Source organism: Balaenoptera musculus, chromosome 2, assembly GCF_009873245.2.
Source record: "Balaenoptera musculus isolate JJ_BM4_2016_0621 chromosome 2, mBalMus1.pri.v3, whole genome shotgun sequence".
Taxonomy (NCBI): Eukaryota; Metazoa; Chordata; class Mammalia; order Artiodactyla; family Balaenopteridae; genus Balaenoptera; species Balaenoptera musculus.
In genome coordinates, this window is record NC_045786.1 from 3,533,603 (window position 1) to 3,547,688 (window position 14,086).

General features: G+C 44.7%; 1 protein-coding gene across 10 annotated transcripts in view; it reads right to left on the reverse strand.

Annotated features, from left to right (window-relative positions):
- ARHGAP12 (Rho GTPase activating protein 12) overlaps positions 1-11,748 on the reverse strand; it is a 112,263-nt gene extending 100,515 nt beyond the window's left edge. For 4 of the 10 annotated variants that reach the window (XM_036842322.1, XM_036842330.1, XM_036842326.1 and 1 more), the window contains exon 1: positions 11,600-11,747. The gene's annotated coding sequence lies outside the window, so the exon portion shown is untranslated. Of the gene's footprint in view, positions 1-11,599 lie in introns of all 10 variants that reach the window. The other 6 variants (XM_036842323.1, XM_036842321.1, XM_036842328.1 and 3 more) reach the window with 3 other exon arrangements.
- Positions 11,749-14,086: the final 2,338 nt, after the last annotated feature.

Consider the following 14,086-nt stretch of genomic DNA (forward strand, 5'->3'; position numbering starts at 1 on the left):
TTTTAGGTCAATAAACTATTTTGTATGATACTGCGATGGTGGACACATGACATTATGCCCTTGTCAAAACCCATTAATCTTTACAACACAAGCATGAACTTCAATGATTGCAAATTCTAAACAATCATTTAGGAGGTCGGGGGAATCCCAGGATGGAAAGCAGATGTGACAAGATAGTCTAACGGTATTACACATACATGGAACGACCTCACTGAATGGAGAGGGGATGGAGGGAGAGGCTGACCTCACTCATTCTGGAAATAAGTGAGGTTTATAAGAACACAGATAAAGGAACTGCACATAAGTACTGTGTTCTAACACATAAAAAACATTTCCCATGGGGGTATGAATTAAAAATCCTGATACTGCTACATGTACACACACTGGACTTGAAGAATTAAGTACACAGAATGCAGATGTGGGCACCAAGTTTCCCAATGTTGGAACATGAATTTATAGACATACAAAGGGAGAAGGCTAGAATGGTCCTGGGATAACACACTAGACTTGGAGACAGAAATATGAACTCACTTTTAGCTTACCACAGATACAGATGATTACATAAAGAAGTATTACAGGGCTTCCCTGGTGGCGCAGTGGTTGAGAATCTGCCTGCCAGTGCAGGGGACACGGGTTCGAGCCCTGGTCTGGGAGGATCCCACATGCCGCGGAGCAGCTGGGCCCGTGAGCCACAATTACTGAGCCTGCGCGTCTGGAGCCTGTGCTCCGCAACAAGAGAGGCCGCGACAGTGAGAGGCCCGCGCACCGCGATGAAGAGTGGCCCCCACTCGCCACAACTAGAGAGAGCCCCCGCACAGAAACGAAGACCCAACACAGCCATAAATAAATAAATAAATATTAAAAAAAAAAAAGAAGAAGTATTACAGGTATATGTCTATACACTGCTTAGTACACCATACACAGACCCTTGCTGTCAGTACAAATGACACCCCGGCAGCAACAAGCACAGCGAGCACCGAGACGTGGCTTCTAATACCATTCTCCAAACAAAGGAACCGAGGCTCTTTGGAGAAATGACTGATTCAGGGACTGGGGCAGGGAATATACAAGGTGAGCCTGGAGCCTGCAGTGACACATTCTCCCCACCTGGTGTTTACGTACTTGATTCAAACGCTTCCTATCATTAGACAACTGTCTCCTTAAACCGTAACTCAAATTAAAAGTGGTATCATGCATATTTGATATTCCTATTAACATATCTTACATTATGCTGTCCCACCTTTAAATAAGTTAAACAAAATTACATGTCTTTAGTTCTTTACTTTTACACACTGCTTTTCTCATCAAAATACAAATTACAATTATTTAAGAGGTATTAGGAGTTCTCCATTATCACCGGTTGTTACAGCTTCAAAATCATTCTAAAATGATCTCTTCTTATACATGGAAATGTAACTACTGACCCAACTGACACTGGGCAGAAAGTGAGGAGCGTACTGTATTCCAAAAAATTTCACAAATTCAGTACTTTAGGAAAACAGCCCTGATCAAGCCCTTCAGACCAAAGACTATTAAACTGGCTTTTAAACCCCTCAGATTCATTTGCACACACTAAGAGTTTTAATGTGATGATGCAGGATACCAAGAAGATAGCCTAAAGGTAAAAAACGCATAATCAGTAAAAAGTCTGAGGAACAACAAGAACTTCTTCTTGAACCAATAGGTTAAACTTCCCTTTCCTTCACATTCTGTGTCATCAAAAGCTACCTATACCAACAATAGCTCCACATTAACCTTTAAAACCAGCCTTCTATGATCATCATTCAGCCTCTACATTCTTCAGCTCTTTACTCCCTGCTACATGCACTCGAGTCAATGGATTCTTCCTCCTATATCCTCATCACCTGAGTCCCATACTTTAATTTCTCACTAAGAACTTTCTAAAATAATCAGCTAAGGGATTTCCCTGGTGGTCTAGTGGTTCGGATTGCCAGCTTTCACTGCCGTGGCCTGGGTTCAGTCCCTGGTCAGGGAACTGAGATCCCGCAAGCCGTGTGGCCCAGCCAAAAAAATAACTAAAATAAAATAATCAGCTAAAAAAAAAACCCAGAAGAAAGAAATTAACACATTTACAGTTCACATAATTTTCCTCTTGCCCCTGTGGCATCTCGCCCATCCTGCTTGTTGTAACAACCCCATGCCCAGGCTCTCAGTCCACATCATTATACAAGTTGTTACGTATTAAGGAGAAAATCATAATCTTGGTCTTTAAGAAGTTTAATAGGATTTCCAATCCTCTAACAATTCACTTTAGAAGAGAAACTCCATTCACTTCACAACTCCACTGGCTACCCACGCATTAACCACCACCCCAACCCATTCAGATATTCCTCTAAAACTATACACACTACCCTCTCAATCTCGGAGATGACTATTTACATTCAACCACTTTCAAATGTTTACCTAATCCCATGCTTTAAAAAAAGATATAGTCCACAAAACAAAGACAAATACAGCTACAAGTACAGTGATTATTATGGTCTGGTCACTGCAAAGTTCTAGTCAGACATCAGCAACTTACTTAAAAAAAGAAAAAAGTACTCATTATAATGCTTAAATTATGCCAATCTACTTCAAATTAAATTGTGATAAGGACAGTCAGGTAGGCAAAGGACTTGAATAGACATTTTTCCAAGGAAGATACACAAATGGCCAATAAGCAAATCAAATATAAATCAAAACCACAATGATAGGGCCTTCCCTGGTGGCGCAGTGGTTAAGCATCCGCCTGCCAGGGACTTCCCTGGTGGCCCAGGGGTTAAGAATCCGCCTGCCAGTGCAGGGGACACGGGTTCGAGCCCTAGTCCAGGAAGATCCCACATGCCGCGGAGCAACTAAGCCCGTGTGCCACAACTACCGAGCCTGTGCTCTAGAGCCCATGAGCCACAACTACTGAGCCTCCGTGCCACAACTACTGAGCCCGCGCGCCTAGAGCCCGTGCTCCGCAACATGAGAAGCCCGTGCACCACAACGAAGACCCAACATAGCCAAAAATAAATAAATAAAATAAATTTAAAAAAAAGAATCCGCCTGCCAATGCAGGGGACACAGGTTCGAGCCCTCGTCCAGGAAGATCCCACATGCCTCGGAGCAACTAAGTCCATGCGCCACAACTACTGAGCCTGTGCTCTAGAGCCCACGTGCCACAACTACTGAAGCCCGCACACCTAGAGCCTGTGCTCCACAACAAGAGAAGCCACCGCAATGAGAAGCCCGCGCACCGCAACGAAGAGTAGCCCCCACTCACCGCAACTAGAGAAAGCCCGCACGCAGCAACGAAGACCCAAAGCAGCCAAAAATAAAATAAATAAATCTATAAAAACAAAACAAAAAAACACAATGATACACCACTCCATACCCATTAGGGTGGCTACTGTAAAAATAACAACAGAAATAACAAGTGTTGGTGAGAATGTGGAGACACTGGAATTCTTACGCATTGCTGGTGGAAATGTAAAATGGAGAATGCAGTTTAAATCACCTTATACCTGTCTATCCCAAAACCATAAAAATCACTAAAATCCTCATAGAGCTTTTACAAATCCTCTTTCAAAGTAAATATTAAAAGGCAAATAAACATTCAACCTTTTAGGAAACTGAAAAGTAGCACTTCTGTGGCACACAGACAATGATGAACTATTACTGCTACCAATCCCCTAGAGGTTTCTGTCCTCTACTGGGGGAAAAAAAAAAAAACCCACAAAATTCCATGATTATTAAGTTTTATTCCATTTAAATTATTTTACAAACCGTTAAATATCCTATAATGCAAACTAAAACCAAAACAAGATATCACTACCCACCAACTATAATAAAGTTATTTTTAAAAAACAAAGACAATATCAAGTGCTGACCAGGATACCAACAACTGGACACACATTCAGTGCTAGTGGGAACGCTAAATGGTACAGGCAGGCAGTTCAGTAGTTTCTTATAAACATACATTTTCTCTCTTTCTCTCTCTTTTTTGTTTTCTTTTTTTTGGCCACGCCGTGTGGCATGTGGGATCTTCATTCCCGGGCCAGGGATCGAACCCATGCTCCCTGCATTGGGAGCATGGAGTCTTAACCACCAGACCACCAGGGAAGTCCCTAAGCATACATTTTTTGTTGATTATATTCTGGGCCATGAAACAAATCTCAATAAATCTAAAAAGACTGAAATAATATGAAGAATGTTCTCTGACAATTGAATTACATTATAAATTAATAAAAAGATATCTTAAAACCCACAAATTTGTTGTTGGAATTTAAACAACATACTTCTAAATACCTCAGAGGTCAAAGAAGAAATCAAACAGGAAATTTGAACCAGATGAAAACGAAAAGGTGACAGCTCAAAATTTGTGGGATGCAGCTATAGTAGTGCTTAGAGAAAATTTATATACTAAATGCCCATAATTAGAAAAGAAAAAGGTCTCAAATCAGTGATGTAAACTTGCATTGTAAGAAACTAGATAAAGAGCAAATTAAACCCAAAGCAAGCAGAAGAAAGGACATGATAAAGGTCAGAGCAGAAAGCTGTAAAAGAGAAGACAGAAAATGTTAGAGGGAATCAATGAAACCAGAAGGTGGTTCTTCAAAAGGATCAGTAACACTGACAATCCTCTCGCCAAAGTGATCAAGAACGAAAGAGAAGAAACACAAATTACCAGTATCGGGAATGAGACAGGAGATATAACTACATATCCTAAAGACACTGAAAGGAAGGTAAGAGACCATTATGAACAGCTTTATGCTGATAACTTCAACAACTTAGTGAACCAGATAAACTCCTTTGGCAAATTACCAAAGCTTGCTTAAGAAGAAACAGATAACCTAAATAGTCCTATATTTATTAAATAAATTGAATCCGTCTTTAAAAATCTTCCCACAAAGAAAACTGCTGGCCAAGATGGCTCCACTGGTGAATTTTACAAAATGTAAGGAAGATAATACCAATTCTACAAACCTCTTAAAGGAAATTGAAACGGAGGGAAAACATCCCAACTCATTCTATGAAGTCAGCATTATTCTCAAACCAAAACCAGACAAAGACGTTATAAAAAAGAAAAACTACAGACCAATATCTCTCATGAAAACACACAAATGTCTCAGACACAAACTTATGTCCAACAAAGAACTCATATCTAGAATATATAATAACTGTACAAGCCATTAAGAAGACAAATGACCCAATTAAAAAGGGCAAAAAGATAGGAACGGACAAGTGTTCATATCCAAGGAAGATCTATAGATGGTAAATAAGCCCATGAAAAGATGCTCAACATCTTTAGTTGTTAGGGAAATGCAAATTAAAAACACAAAGAAATAACACCACACGTCACTAGAATGACTAAAATTAAAAGACTGACGATACCAGTATTTCTGAGAATGTGGAGCAACCAGAACTCTCAAATACTGCTGGTGGGGATTTAAAATGGTACAACCACTTTGGGAAAAGTTGGGCAGATTCTTAAAAGCTTGAAATATACATCTACCATATGACCCAGGGATTCTACTCCTAGGTAGTCACCAAAGAAAATGAAAACACATGTCCCCACAAAGACCTGTATGTGAATGTTCACAGTGGCTTTATTTGTAATAGTCCCTAATTGGAAACAACCCAATGTCCACGAACAGGCGACCGGATAAACTAATTGTGTAATATCCACACAATAGGATATCACTCAGCAATAAAAAGAACTACTGATATACACAACAAACTGGATGAATCTCAAAATAATTTTGCTGAGTGGAAGTAAGTCAGAAAGAGAAAAACAAATACCGTATGCTAACACATACATATGGAATCTAAAAAAAAGGAAAAAAATGGTTATGAAGAATCTAGGGGCAGGACAGGAGTAGAGACGCAGATGTAGAAGATGGACTTGACATGGGGAGGGGGAAGGGTAAGCTGGGACGAAGTGAGAGAGTGGCATGGACATATATACACTACCAAATGTAAAATAGATAGCTAGTGGGAAGCAGCCGCATAGCACAGGGAGATCAGCTCGGTGCTCTGTGACCACCTAGAGGGGTGCAATAGGGAGGGTGGGAGGGAGACGCAAGAGGGAGGAGATATAGGGATATATGTATATGTATAGCTGATTCACTTTGTTATAAAGCAGAAACTAACACACCATTGTAAAGCAATTATACTCCAATAAAGATGTTAAAAAAAAAATTTTGCTGAGTGAAAAAAATCCAGACAAGAAAGAGTGCATACTGTATGATTCCAACTACATAAAATTCGAGAAAATGCAAAGTAATACATAGTGACAGAAAGCAGATCAATAGTTACCAGGGAACAAGGGCAACAAATTACCTTTGGGCTCAAAGAAATTGGGAGGTGAGTGATGAATATGTTTGCTATCCTGATAATGGTGATGATTTTAGAGGCATAGCTATTCATATGTCCAAACTCATCAAACTACGCACTTAAAATAGGTCCAGTTTATTTTACAGCAATTATACCTCAATAAAGCTGTTAAGACAAAACCCTTGTAATGCAATGGCTTTATGCAGGGGACACGAGTTCGAGCCCTGGTCGGGGAAGATCCCACATGCCGCAGAGCAACTTTATATATATTTAGAATGGCTTTACATACATACAAAGGATATTTTGTAGCGTAAGGATACCAGCAACTGGAATTCTCATTCACTGCTGGTGGTAATGCAGAGTGGTGCAGCTACTCTGGAAAGCATTTGGGCAATTTCTTATAAAGTTAAACATACATTTAACATATGATCTCACAATTCCTCTTCTAGGTATTTACCCAAGAAAAATGAAACCATAAATCCTTGAAAAGGCCTTACATGAACATCCATAACAGCTTTATTCATAACAGCCAGAAATTGGAAATGACCCGGAGGCCTAGCAACTGGTGAACGCCTAAACTAACTGTGATACACTCATCTGTAAAACAGGAAACAATACAAGCTTCAGAAGATCCCTGTGAAAATGGGTAGAGAAAACATGAAAAAGTACTTAGTAAATTATAAAGCGTGATAAAAAGCATCACACTAATCACAGCTTACTCAAGGAAGCCAAATGGAGACAAAAGCATATCTACATACAGTATGTAGCCTTTCATGTCTGGCTTGTTTCACCTAGAACATTGCTTCTGAGATTCATTCATGTCTTTGTATGTAACCGCAGTTCACCCCATTTTATTGTTGAGTGTTTTATTTTACTGTATGTATATTTTAACTCAAAACTGATTTTTTTTTTAAACAAACCAGTAATATACAGCAAAATACAGGTAATTTTCAACTACCTTTAAAGATATCACTCTAACTTCTAAATGTATTCTGAATTCTCCTGTGGTAAAGGACCAGAGAACTCAGGGTCGGAGGACTGAAATTTAAATCAGGATTTGCCATGTATTAGCTCTCAGGCCCTCAGCACCTGAACTATCTGTAAAACAAAAGGGACAACACAAACCTCAAAAGATCCTTGTGAAAATGGAAAGAGAACACAGTACTTTGTAAACTACAAGGCATGATACAGAACATCCACATTAATCAATGCTTACTCAGAGAAGCAAAACTTGTAGAGAGGGAAAACACTCACAAATGAACTGAGTGCTTTTAAATTAGTCCCTCCTCAAACGTCCCTGTTTCTGCCTCTTGCTAGCTGTGTGACCTAAGACAAGTCACCTAACCTCTCTGAGCCTCAGTATTTTTTCCATTTGTAAAAAAGGAGCTAACTAATGGTACATATCATATATTGGGAGAGTTAAATGAGTAAATATGTGTAAAGTACTTGGTATAATCCCTAGCACATGCTAAGTGTTTTGTAAGTTTTAGCTCTTATTACAAAAATACTATTATTGGGAATTCCCTGGAGGTCCGGTGGTTAGGACTCTGAGCTTTCACTGCGGGGGGCCTAGGTTCGATCCCTGATCAGGGAACTAGGATCCCCGAAGCCATGAGGCGTGGCCCCCCCAAAAAAAAAAAAATACCATTATTACCCTACGAGACCTAACAGCAGCCTCTGTCCTGCCCACCCAAACTGCAGGCAGGTCACATTAGCGATCTAGATCACTGCTTCTCACTTTTAGTGAAAGATGGCATCACCTGGAGAGCTTCTTTAAAAAAAAAACATTTAGATGAGCTTTAGGTTTACAGAATTACTGCAAAGATAGTACAGAGTTCCCATATACCCTGTACACCGTTTCCCCTACTACAAACATCTTACATTAGTATGGTACATTCGTCATATTCAATGAACAAATACTGATACCTAATAATGTCCATATTCCTTAGTTTTTCCCTAATGAACTTTTTCTGTTCTGGGATCCCATCCAAAACATCACATACACATTTTGTAGTCATATGCTGCAAGTTACTGAAACTCCAGATATTCTAATGAGAGTAGGTTTGCGGGGGGGGGGGCCTAAAATGTACATTTCTAACAAGTTCCCAAGGGTTGCTGATAGGGCCAATCTGCACACACACTTCGAACAGCACTGATCTGGATTCTAGACTCCAGAACCGTGCCGTTCAACACAGCAGGCAAACGTGGTTACTGAGCACGTGAAGTATGGCTAATCGAAACTGAGACGTGCTGCAAGTGTCAAATACATACGGGATTTTGAAGACGTCTTGTAGACAAAAATGATAATGAAATTTATTTCATGGTTTCTTTTTAACTCTACCTATCTTGTGAGTACTAAAAACTTGAGAATTACACAGGTGGCTGGCATTACATTTCTATTGGACAGCAGCAGTCTGAAGTCCGGGCAGCATCGGTATCACCTGGGGCTCGTGAGAAGTTCAGGTAATTCCCGTGCACAGAGAAATCTGAGAAGGACTAGATTGTCAACAGGGGAAGGGCGCTTAGAGACATCAGTGTCCGGCAGTTCAGTTCAAATGAAAAGCCGCTCAACTGCAAACTGAAACTGCAAAATATTGAGTCAATAAAATAAGAAAATGGCTGAATCACTGCAAAGCCATCCACAGATGAGGATGTGGCACAATTAGAACAGTCAACAATTGAAGAAAACACGAAGATAGTGGCCCAATGGGTTCCTCAAAAGAGAATGACTTGAAAAGCATGATTTGAAGCACAATGATGCTGTGTGGTACCATCCTGCCCTCACATCTGATTCATTCTACAAAGCAGCGCGTATTTGCAATTACGACTAAAACTGTTAAGTATAAGATAAAATAAACGTTTAATTTCACTTTTCTCTCCCACTATTATAAAACTGGAATGCCCATTTTAGGCAGATTTACCTTTAGCTGCTTTTTCCTAGTACCAATTTTCTCAGATAAACAAAAATCAGTACTACCACTTAGTAATTTTACACATCACCACATTCACTGTTTGAATTAATTTAAACTGTTTATTATCCTTTTGTGCTCAGAAATGTCAACTGCATTACTTAAAGAACTTACATTCGTAAAACCCATTTTCTGTCAACCTATTAAAAAAACCACTCAGCAGATACTTTCTAATTAATGAAAGAAAAGCCAAATGACTGACTACAAATAATACGCTGTTTTTCTGCAGTGTTTACATATTTTCACTTGTGCCTCACAACAACTAGTGCAGTAATTGGAAAAATCTAAAGGTATATAAAATATTGACTATATATGGACAACTATTCTATAAAGGGCATCATATTAAGAATCAATGAGGGACTTCCCTGGTGGTGCAGGGGTTAAGAATCCGCCTGCCAATGCAGGGGACACCGGTTCGAGCCCTGGTCTGGGAAGAGCCCACATGCCGCAGAGCAACTAAGCCCATGCGGCACAACTACTGAGCCTGCGTTCTAGAGCTCGCGAGCCACAACTACTGAGCCTGCGTGCTGCAACTACTGAAGCCCGAGCGCCTAAAGCCCGAGCTCCACAGCAAGAGAAGCCACCACAATGAGAAGCCCGCGCACCGCAACGAAGAGTAGTCCCCGCTCGCCGCAACTAGAGAAAGCCCACGTGCAGCAATGAAGACCCAACGCAGCCAAAACTTAATTAATTAATTAATTTTAAAAAAGAATCAATGAGTTAGCAATCTTCTCCAACGTCTGTCGTTGATCAAGTATAAATAGAAACCTATCAGCCAGTACTGGGGCATGCACACGTAATCTGGTACATTAGACTGTATTTAACTCATTTTTCCCCAGAGAGAGAGCCCCCCCAGAGCAGCAGAGCTACTACCTGCAACCACGGGTCACACCTACATGCCCAGCTTCTCTGGCTCTTCGGGGTGCCCCACTCAGGGTCAAGTCTTCAGAGCCCGGCTCACTACTCTGGGCTCCCAAATACCTGCTGTGAAACATTTCCAAGGCATTTTTAAAACAGAGAGAAAAAGAAAGAGAAAATACTGGAACCAGCAGCCAGACTGTCTACTGGGACCAAAAGATAGACAAAGATGCCCCATCCTGTAACGCACCCTCCTGCGGATCAGGAAAGAACACTGGATATGGACCAACATACACCTGCAGGCCTCCGTTTCCCAGCGTTTAAGCGGGAAAGAGGCGTGGCTAGGAGCTGGACACTTGTTTTAACCACCTTTCACTGTAACACTGAAGAGTCTTCCAAGGTCTCGCCTTTAGACGCGGGGGGCAGAATCTGAACCCGAGCGACTCCTCATTAAAAGCTCGTTCCTCTCTACGTCACCTCCCCTTAGGAGCATGTGCGTAATTGCTCAATAAAGTCTACCTCCTCGCGTCATGATTAACCATAAGGCAACACGAGTGTTTACAGGCTCTACCGACAACACACACTCTACTTGGAAAGACATCAGAACTTTCATAAAGCCACGCTCTGAACATTTTTGTTTTCGCCTTCGCAAGTGCATTGAAAACTGCGTGCAGTCAGAAGGAAAACATCACACGCCTCGAGAACACCAGGAGGCCGTGCCCTTCTCAGGGCTGATGACCCTGTGGCCTTTTCGTCTCAAAGGGTCTGCGGTACCTTCAGCCGCAATACGTCAAAGGCAGTCATGCTTAGAAGACAACCCACCACCCCCGCGGACAGTGCACAGCATTCTTTAAACTTAAGGACCCGGAGGAGATCCCTCGCAGAAGGGCTGGAAAGGAGCAAGAGCCCACCGAGCAGGGGCGGGGCACCTCTGAGGGCTGCAGGGCCCCGCGTGCCCAGCGCTGAGGTCAACAGCCCTCGAGGGGAGGCCCCGGTCGGCTCCCGGGGGAGGGAGGTTGCAGCCCCCGCAGCGCTGGCGGAGCGGGCACGGCGGCGGCGGGAGGCCAGGAAGGAGGGCGGCAACCGCCGGCCTTTTACACACGCACACGCACACGCACACACAACCCAACACCCTCCTTCCTGGGGGCGGGGCGGGGCGGCGATCACTGCCCTCTCACAGGAAGTCAGGACACCCGGGGGGCAGAGGAGCCGCAACTTCCAGCCATTTAAACCCCTTCGCCCCCGTCAGCCGACCGGCCGGCAGCGGCCCCCGGCCCCGCGCCCGCCCCGCGCCCCGACCCCGCCGGCCGCGCCCATGGCCGCACCTCTCGCACCCCGGCGCCACTGCGCGCCCGCACACGCCTCCCCCGGCCCCGCAGCCCCGGCCCCGGGCGCCTTTGTGCAGCGCCTCCCCGACCTGCCCTCCGCCCGCGGCCCGCCCCCCCCCTCACCGAGGGCCCGGCGGCCTCGCGGGGGGCGGCTCCCTCCTGGCCCGGCTCGGCGGCGGCGGCGGCGGCGGCGGGGCACCCAGGCGAGCCCGAAGGGCGCTCACTCGGCGGCGGCCGCGGCCGGCGCGTCCCCGCAAGCTGTCCTCCCCGGGAGACAGAGTTCCAGGGCACGTCGGAGCGCGCCGGCGCGGGGGCGGGGCGGGGCGTGGCCACGTGACGGGGGCGGGGCTCGGCCACGTGACGGACCGGCGGGCGCGGGGGGGACCGGCGGCGCGGAGCCGGGAGGGGGAGGGGAGGGGGAGGGGAGGCGGAGGGAGGGGCGCGGCGGGCGCGCGGAGCTGCCGGCGGAGGGGGCGGCGGCGCCTTGTAAACGCGTAGTGGGAGACGCCGAGGAAGCGCTCGTGGGGAAAACGTGGGACGGGCGCACGGGAGACGGCCCGAGCGCGGCGTGGCGGAAGTGGGGCCCAGGGAAGGAGGGTCTGCCCCGTTCCTCGGCCCGCTGGGAGCGCTGCCGGCGTCGGTCAGCCGTTCCCGCGCCCGGAAATCCCGCGGGGAGGCTCGGGAAAAGTCCGCACGCGACCTCAGCGGGACGGAACGCAACTCTGGAGGCCCTGATCCCTGACCCGGTCCTTGCGAAGCTGTCCTTCGCCAGGACCACCCGGGCAGAGTGCGGGGCCATAGCGCACACTCCGCGGGCGGGCGGGCGGCGCCAGGGCGGCCTGACCGCTCACCCCGCGCCCCGCCGTCCACCGGCCTGCAGTGTGCAGGCCCCGGGGGGGCCACGGTGTCATTGCCCGAAGTCACCCCAGCTTGCAGCGCTTGCAGGATGGCAGCACAGACTCCGGAAGTCAGAGGCGTGAAAAGGTTTCCCGTGGGGATCCGGGGGCGGGAGTTGTGCTGGCCTGAGAATCGAGAGAGACCTGGCTTCTGCCATTGTCACTTCACCCTTCTCGCTTCAGCTGTCAAAGGAGCATGTTGACAAGTCCGAAGTCTCCTTCTAAACTCTAAGATTCACCGACTGAGAAAACTAACTGATGTGTATTAGGACTGCAGAAACCATTCATTAGTAACCAGTTGTTGATCGTATCTATTATGGCTGGGATGAAATTTTAATAATACAAGAAAAAAGGCCAGGCTGTGATTCAAGAGCCACTCTCTGGAACTGGCTCTTTTCTATTCTTCACCTCATGCTTGAAGATGCCATTGGATCTGGATCTAATGGGGGTCTAAAGTTGAACGATATTCTCCTTTTAGAAAGAAAAGATACATAAGCCTGAGACCATACTATCTCTGCCAATACACTCGATACCCCCTTTCCTTGGCATCAATGGTCTTTTCTGTCTCCCTCAGTTTCTAACAAGTAACCTTTTCCACGCCCTTGTTCAGCAGACACAGTATTGCTGCTGTATGATTCTGACACTGTTTTCCATAAAATCCCTTGTGATCTCTTTGTAGAACCAAAACAGGGACAGACAACAATAAGGAAACTGTGCCCTGATGGGAATGTGCTGATAACCTTATCTTCCCTACGCCCCAAGCCTGAGTTGGGCACCCTTGGTTTCAGCTAAAGATAGAACTAAACAGTTTGCACATCCTTGCTGATCTGCCTGTAACCCCGCTTCCTATTTCACAACCTAATCTCAGATGCTACCACAATGCCCACAGCATGCCGATCACTACCCACAGCAGATGGAGTCAGATAAAACGAGCTCTCGCCCAAGTGTGTTGTTTAAAAGGACCTGATGGAAAGCTATGAAATCGTATGCAACATTGCCTCTAGTTAGTTTTTAAATCACACTGGTAGCGTATGTCTGGCGCCAATGCTCAGGATCGCAACGGATCATTTTCAGGATATTGACATTTAACTCACTTCTTAAGAAGTAGCCTAGAGTTCCAAGATGTAAGCTCCACAAAGGCAGAGGTTTGAGTTTGATTTGTTTAGATACGTGTGTCCAAAAGCCTAAAAGCACTTGGCGTGCGGTAGATGCACAATAAATTTCTGTTGAATGTATCTTTGAGTGAAAATGTACTCTGTTAATTGCCACATAAACTTGTCTTGCTTCCTTATTCTTTAATAGGTAACCCACTTTTCACTGTGCATTTCTGAATGAAATGAAAAAAAGCATAAAATTATATCTGGCATCACTACTTTGGCTAAAATATAGAGAAACAGGAATTTGGCAGCATCTATCAAAATTACAAATGCACGCCTACTCTGAACCTCCAGTTTCACTTCTAGGGATCTAGCCCACAGATGTAGTTCCACACATGAGAAATGATAAGGTATTCCTTATCCTTCACTGAGAGTAGCAAATGATTGGGAACAACCTAAATATATCCATCAACAAGACACTAGTTGAATTATGATATATCCATCCATTTGAACACTATGTAGCTGTTAATATGTTTTAATATTAAGCTCTCCAAGATTTTTTTGTTCAATGAAAAAAGCAGAAAAATGGAACAGAATAATGTATTGGCTTGTATATG